The 7500-nt window shown below is 45.9% G+C and overlaps 1 long non-coding RNA gene across 1 annotated transcript in view; it reads right to left on the bottom strand.

The window, feature by feature from the left end:
• The window catches only part of LOC135100552 (uncharacterized), a 234695-nt gene that overhangs the window by 49182 nt on the left and 178013 nt on the right, over positions 1-7500 (bottom strand). The gene's annotated exons all lie outside the window — the stretch shown is intronic.

The following is a 7500-nucleotide window of genomic DNA, read 5'->3' as shown; positions in this document are numbered from 1 at the left end:
CTTGCATAATTTATTATCTTTGTCTTTTTGTTCTCTTACTTTCTCTCTCTCTCTCTCTCTCTCTCTCTCTCTCTCTCTCTCTCTCTCTCTCTCTCTCTCTCTCTCTCTCTGAGCGCAGCAGCAGCAGCAGCAGATTCCAACCAAACACCTGTTCCGGAAACTTTCACTCACTTGCTCGCACCACCATCACGCAGAGAGAGAGAGAGAGAGAGAGAGAGAGAGAGAGAGAGAGAGAGAGAGAGAGAGAGAGAGAGAGAGAGAGAGAGAGAGAGAGTAGTACTTACTTTCACTTTTCTACAAAGGTCTCTATCATCACACTACACGTATTTTGGGAGGCTAGGCTTGTTACACGAGGAGGAGGAGGAGGAGGAGGAGGCTGCAGGGGTGAGAGGTGAGGGAGATGTGAGTAAGGCCGCAGAGGGACGGACGGTAGGAGGGAGGGAGGGAAGGAGCGAGGGAGGGAGGGAGGGAGGGAGGGAAGCAGGCGAGAGAAAGGGAGGGAGGGAGGGAGGGACTGGGCGGGCGGCCAATGAATGAACTGTGCAACTTTCATCTCTGTGGTGACCGGCCTTGTACGTACAAACTCTCGCACACACACACACACACACACACACACACACACACACACACAAGTACACGGGCACATGTGTCTCCTCAAGGCTCTACACACACGAGGAATCACCGGGAGGCACGTGTGTAAGTGTGTGTGTGTGTGTGTGTGTGTGTGTGTGTGTGTGTGTGTGTGTGTGTGTGTGTGTGTGTGTGTGTGTGTGTGTGTGTGTGTGTGTGTTCGCAGGTGTGTGAATAGGGCACATCTCCAAGCTTATACATCTGAGAATACCTGGACATACCTGTGTTGGGTGGCAGAGAGAGAGAGAGAGAGAGAGAGAGAGAGAGAGAGAGAGAGAGAGAGAGAGAGAGAGAGAGAGAGAGAGAGAGAGAGAGAGAGAGAGAGAGAGAGAGAGAGGAGGTAAGGAATGATAGGATCTTGGGTGCAAAAGGAGAAAGAAATGGAAGCAGAAGAGTAGGAGGAGGAGGAGAAGGAAGAACAGGAGGAGGAGGAGGAGGAGGAGGAGGAGGAGGAGGAGGAGGAGGAGGAGGAGGAGGGACAAGAATGTCATTACACAAATCATAACCTTCGTATTCATCATCTTCACCATCACCACCACCATCACCATCACAATCATCACCACCACCACCACCATCACCACCATCCTTCATATTCCTCTCTCCGGTTTTGCACAAAAGCCAAAATGCCATTGTTCTTGTCATCCTTCCGGTGGCGGCGGCAGCGGCGGCGGCGATGGTGGTGGTGACAAAATGCAAAAGGTAACCATCGTAATGTAAATATATAAAGTCATGCTGTGGGAAAACCTTATATATACTACATACAGACATACAAATACGTACCTGCACATATATACATACATACTCACACATATGCATACAACAACAACAACAACATCAACAACAACAACAACAACAACAACAACAACAACAACAACAACAACAACAACACCGCAACCATCACCACCAGCAGCACAATAGATATGGTGGAGGGTTGTGGATGGAGGGATGGAGAAAGAAGATAGGGGAGTTTTGAATAATTGAGAGAAGTGAGTGAGTGAGAGAAGGGGAGAGGGAGAGAGAGCAGTGAAGGGAGGTGTACGTCAGATGGGGTGGTTATGGGTAATATGGAAAGGAGAGAGGGAGGGAGGGAAGGAGGGAGGGAGGAGGGTGATGGGAGAAGGGAAGGGAAGGGAAGAGATGGAAGGGAGAGAGGAAGAAAGAGAAGGGGAGGAAGAGGAAAGGAGAGAAGAAATAGTAAGTTTTGAAAGTAACAAGCTGAATAATGTAACACACACACACACACACACACACACACACACACACACACACACACACACACACACACACACACACACGAACACGGATACACACACAAACACAGGGACACACAGACACACAAACATGTACGTACAAACACAAGGACACGCTCATGCGCACACACACACACGGCCAGGACTGTAATGATGGACATCCGGGAGGACCGCCCAGCTCATCCCGGCCACGGCTCAGCGCGGGGGACACCACCAGCACACCAACTCACACACCAACACGGGGACACGGGGACACAGGGACACCGTAGGGGCACCAGGATACGCACATGCAGACAGGGAAACAGAGAAAAGTAGGATAACTGAAGACGTAGACGTAAATATAAATGGAAAGGATTATGATGAAAAAGTAGACATATTAAGACACAGTAAGACACGTACAAATACATGCGGCACGAAGACATCACGACACACTCAGACAGGGACGCAGAGGCCACTAGGATAACTAAGATTATCAAATAAAGTATATAGGACGAAGTAAGACAGGTACACGAAGATTAGGGCACTGGGGGACACCGACTGAAGGCAGAGACGTAAAGATAATTAGAGATGTGGAGAAATACGATGGAATAGGATGAAAAAGTAGATAAATAATGGCAAAACGAAGACATAGACAGTGGGACAAACACGTAGGGATTGTTGATATAGAAAAAAAAAAACAGGAAGAAAAGTAGATATATTAGGAAATGTAAAGACACAGGCAAAAGAATATAAGAACAAAGTAGAGAGGTAAAGTGAAAAGCAAGCAATACAAGGCATATTAGGACATGGTGACATGGTGACCAAAGCAAAGACAAGGAAGGACATGGGAACACAAAGAGAGGACAGGGGCACGGTGGCAGCAGGGGACTGGCATTAGGACACAGAAGACGTAAGGACACAGGGATCGATGAAGAGAAGGATTGAAAGTTAAGAGATTAGGCAATGAAGGAATAGTAATGTGTATATACGAGGTGAAAAATTAATATATTCAGACAGGTGAAGGTAAGAGTTTATAAGTATATATGAGGAGACATGGAAATTATTGTTTAACGTATATGCATATAGATAAGATAAATGAGATGATAAGGACATGGAAAAGACAGATATCATAAGTTGAATATATAAGAAACAGGTGCATACAGGATCTCTGGGACACGAGGAAGAACAAAAATACTAGTGATGTCCAGATGTAAACAGGTGATGGGTGACAGAATGGCTAAGAGGATGTGGCGATGGCTGGCAACACACACACACACACACACACACACACACACACACACAACACACACACACACACACACACACACACACACACACACACACACACACACACACACACACACATACAGATTCAGGGCATGCAATTGGGGATGTGGGGGGTTGGGAGGAAGGAGGGGGAAGGTGTAAATGGATGTAAAAGGGACAAGGACATTTTAAGGACCATTAACCGACACACACACACACACACACACACACACACACACACACACACACACACACATTCTCATGGTACACCCACGCACGAGATAATGAAAGAAAGATAATGAAAACACACACACACACACACACACACACACACACACACACACACACACACACACACACACACACACTTTAATTAAAATGTGATACACCTGCTACCAACACCACCACCACCACCATCAACACACACTACCATCAAAACTATAAAGTGCGTGGGACTTAGACAAACAGACACACAGACAGATAAAGATATACACCACACCAGCACCATCACCACCACCAAGAAGAGCAACGCGTGCTGCTGTGTGTTAGATATGTGCTTTTCTTCCTTTCCTCCTCCTCCTCCTCTTCCATCTCCACCTCCTCTTCGTCATTCTCCGTTCTGATCTTTTCCTTCATGTTTCATCTAACTTCTCCTCCCTCCTTTTCCTTCTCGTTATGTTATTCTCCCCTTGTTGTTATTCTCTTTTCTTCTTATTCGTATGTAAACTCATTCATGTTTTGGTTCATTCATTGCTTCATCCGTCCTTTCATTCATTCCCTGAAGTGGCCGCGGGTCGATGCGCGCCGGCAGTGTGCTGGGGATGCCACAAGCCACCACACACCACACACCACCACCACTCAGGCACTCCCTCACCACTCGGCCCTACACCCTCAGCCACAGCCAGCACCCACTATAACATCACAACCCCACAAAAAAACAAAAAACAAAAAAACAAACAAGAAAAGACACCACAAACACCCAAGAGTGCTTAGAAGCGAACGAGAAAGTGCCAAAAGCATGGCGTTTGTTATATGGGTGAACACGATCTGGCAACGCTGGCACTTCTCCCTCGACTTCCCCCCAACATCCGCTGACCCCCCACAACCCCCTCCGTGAGACAAGTAGTGCAAGAATCACTCCACCCTAATTTTAGTCTCGGTGTATTTTCCTTCCCTTCGTAGATCTCTCGTTTCCTCTGCCACCGCGCGCTGCCCTGACACCGCCGCTGGTGCCGCCGGGGCCTCCTGGTGCTTAATGCCTGGGGTAGCGTAGCAATGACCCTGCGCGGAGATAATACGAAGGGGTACGTGTCTGTGGCACTACGGCCGCTGGTGGCTCTCTCTCTCTCTCTCTCTCTCTCTCTCTCTCTCTCTCTCTCTCTCTCTCTCTCTCTCTCTGAATGTCATCGCAGAATTCAGACGAGATCGAAGTGTTCTGCAGTTGTTCACGCCTTTCTCTCTCTCTCTCTCTCTCTCTCTCTCTCTCTCTCTCTCTCTCTCTCTCTCTCTCTCTCTCTCTCTCTCTCTCTCTCTCTCTCTCTCTCTCTCTCTCTCTCTCTCTCTCTCTCTCTCTCTCTCTCTCTCTCTCTCTCTCTCTCTCTCTCTCTCTCTCTCTCTCTCTCTCTCTCTCTCTCTCTCTCTCTCTCTCTCTCTCTCTCTCTCTCTCTCTCTCTCTCTGGTCCGTGCTGTTTGTTGTGACGCTGTGATGAAACTAAGAGATGGCCCAGTTGGCGAGTGTGTGTGTGTGTGTGTGTGTGTGTGTGTGTGTGTGTGTGTGTGTGTGTGTGTGTGTGACTGTACGTACACTCATCACATCTTGTTAAATATTCATGTCTCTGGAATTCCTGCGTACACGCAACGTTTGCAGACACAGACAGACAGGCGCGGACACACACACACACACACACACACACACACACACACACACACACACACACACACACACACACACACACACACACACACTCATTCATTCCTCATTTAGAACAACACGTCTGCTTGACTCATCGACAAAATTGTGATTCTAGACCTTGAATCATGCATACAGAGAGAGAGAGAGAGAGAGAGAGAGAGAGAGAGAGAGAGAGAGAGAGAGAGAGAGAGAGAGAGAGAGAGACGGCTTTAACTGTGCGTGGCCTCAGTGCTCATCTCCGTCTCCTTGGCCTCTGAGTCTATAATGAGTGACGTCCCTTACCACTGTGACACCCGGGTCTCCGCAGGTCGCCTTCCACAGGTCTCCAGGCGCCCACTGACCCACCAGCACCGAGGAAGGATGAACAGTTTGGGGAGCTGTGCGCTGACTGCCCTAACCTGGCTTTGCTTTGGGGCACGCGCATTGGTAGCCAAGCGATCTAACCACTGAACCGCGGAGGAGGAGGTGGAGGAAGAGGACAAAGAAGGTTCATAAAAATAATAATGATGATGATGGCGATGTTCATAGCAGTGGAGAAAAAAATAAATAAATATTTGGACGAAGGAGAAGAAGAGGAAAAAGAAGAAGAAGAAGAAGAAGAAGAAGAAGAAGAAGAAGAAGAAGAAGAAGAAGAAGAAGAAGAAGAAGAAGAAGAAGAAGAAAAAGAAGAAGGAGAAGAAATGTAAATATGTAAAACACGTTAATTTATAAACCTGGAGAGCTTCTGAAGAAGAGAATATCAAAGTAAAGGAAAAAAAGATATGGAAAATAGGAAATCAAAATAGAAATGAATGGAAGAACAATCTGAAGCCAAAAAATAAATGGAATAAATATATTAATGATAACAATAATAATAATTATAATAATAATAATAATAATAATAATAATAATAATAATAATAATAATAATAATAAGAAGAAGAAGAAGAAGAAGAAGAAGAAGAAGAAGAAGAAGAAAAAAAAGACGAAGAAGAAGAAGAAGAAGAAAGACTGATAATAATAAGTATACGAATAAATAAATGAATGAATAAATAAATAAATAAAAACTACATATATATAAGATATCATAGTGAAAAATAATAATGAAAAAAAAAAGAATATTATTAATAAAAAATGATAAGTTTTAAGAGGACAAGGATTGAGTGTTTTCTTCCTCTTTCAGGGACAGTAATCTTGGCAAGTGTGTGTGTGTGTGTGTGTGTGTGTGTGTGTGTGTGTGTGTGTGTGTGTGTGTGTGTGTGTGTGTGTGTGTGTGTGTGTGTGTGTGTGTGTGTGTGTGAGTGTGTGTGTGAGTGTGTGTGCATGTGTGTGTGTGTGTGTGTTAAATAGAGCAGGAAGGATGTACATCTAAGACATATGTGTGTGTGTGTGTGTGTGTGTGTGTGTGTGTGTGTGTGTGTGTGTGGATGGTAAATGATACCATGAAGGGAAAAATGACGATTACAGAGAGAGAGAGAGAGAGAGAGAGAGAGAGAGAGAGAGAGAGAGAGAGAGAGAGAGAGAGGTAGGGGGGTGAGGGGTTGGCACAGTGCCGGTTGAAGGCTGAACTCCGTGACTCCTCGCGTCAGGGACACCATGGCACTCTCTCTCTCTCTCTCTCTCTCTCTCTCTCTCTCTCTCTCTCTCTCTCTCTCTCTCTCTCTCTCTCTCGTTTGATTCTATACTTATGGATGTGTGTGTGTGTGTGTGTGTGTGTGTGTGTGTGTGTGTGTGTGTGTGTGTGTGTGTGTGTGTGTGTTTATGCTCCTTTCTCTCTCTCTCTCTCTCTCTCTCTCTCTCTCTCTCTCTCTCTCTCTCTCTCTCTCTTTCTTTTTCAGTCTAAGTTTTCCTAATATCTTGTTCTCCTATTCTTCCTTTTCCTCATCCTTCCTCTCCTCCTCCTCCTCCTCCTCCTCCTCCTCTTATTTCTTTCCCTCCCTATCATTTTCCTCCTCCTCCTCCTCCTCTTCGCTCTTGCCATCACACACATGCGTAAGACAGACTCTGTAAGACAAACCACGTGGTGTGTGTGTGTGTGTGTGTGTGTGTGTGTGTGTATTTCTCTATGTGGCGCGATTCATGTTAGAATGTGCTGTGTTGTGTTGTGTGTGTGTGTGTGTGTGTGTGTGTGTGTGTGTGTGTGTGTGTGTGTGTGTGTGTGTGTGTGTGTGTCTGACGTCACTCGGTCATGAATTAGTCACGTCGACGTTTTTCCCCGCCACGTGTAATCCTCTCTTCGCCACCCCACTCCCCCTCTCCTTACCCAATCTTTCCTCCTTCTCTGCTTCTCTTGCTCCTCTTCCTTCTTCTTTTCGTCTTTCTCATCCACTTCGTTCTCTTGTCACCTGCTGCCTTTTTCCTTCTTATCTTCTTATCGTTCTTCCTGCTTATTTGTCTTCTTGTTCTTTTCCTTTTGTTTTTGGTCCTCTTTTACTAGAACAGCAGCAGCAACAACAAAAATAAGAATAACAAGAATAAGAACAAC

The sequence above is a fragment of the Scylla paramamosain genome, chromosome 1 (genome assembly GCF_035594125.1).
Source record: "Scylla paramamosain isolate STU-SP2022 chromosome 1, ASM3559412v1, whole genome shotgun sequence".
Taxonomy (NCBI): domain Eukaryota; kingdom Metazoa; phylum Arthropoda; class Malacostraca; order Decapoda; family Portunidae; genus Scylla; species Scylla paramamosain.
The sequence above is the reverse complement of the archived record's forward strand: the minus strand, read 5'-3'. Positions and strand labels throughout refer to the sequence as shown.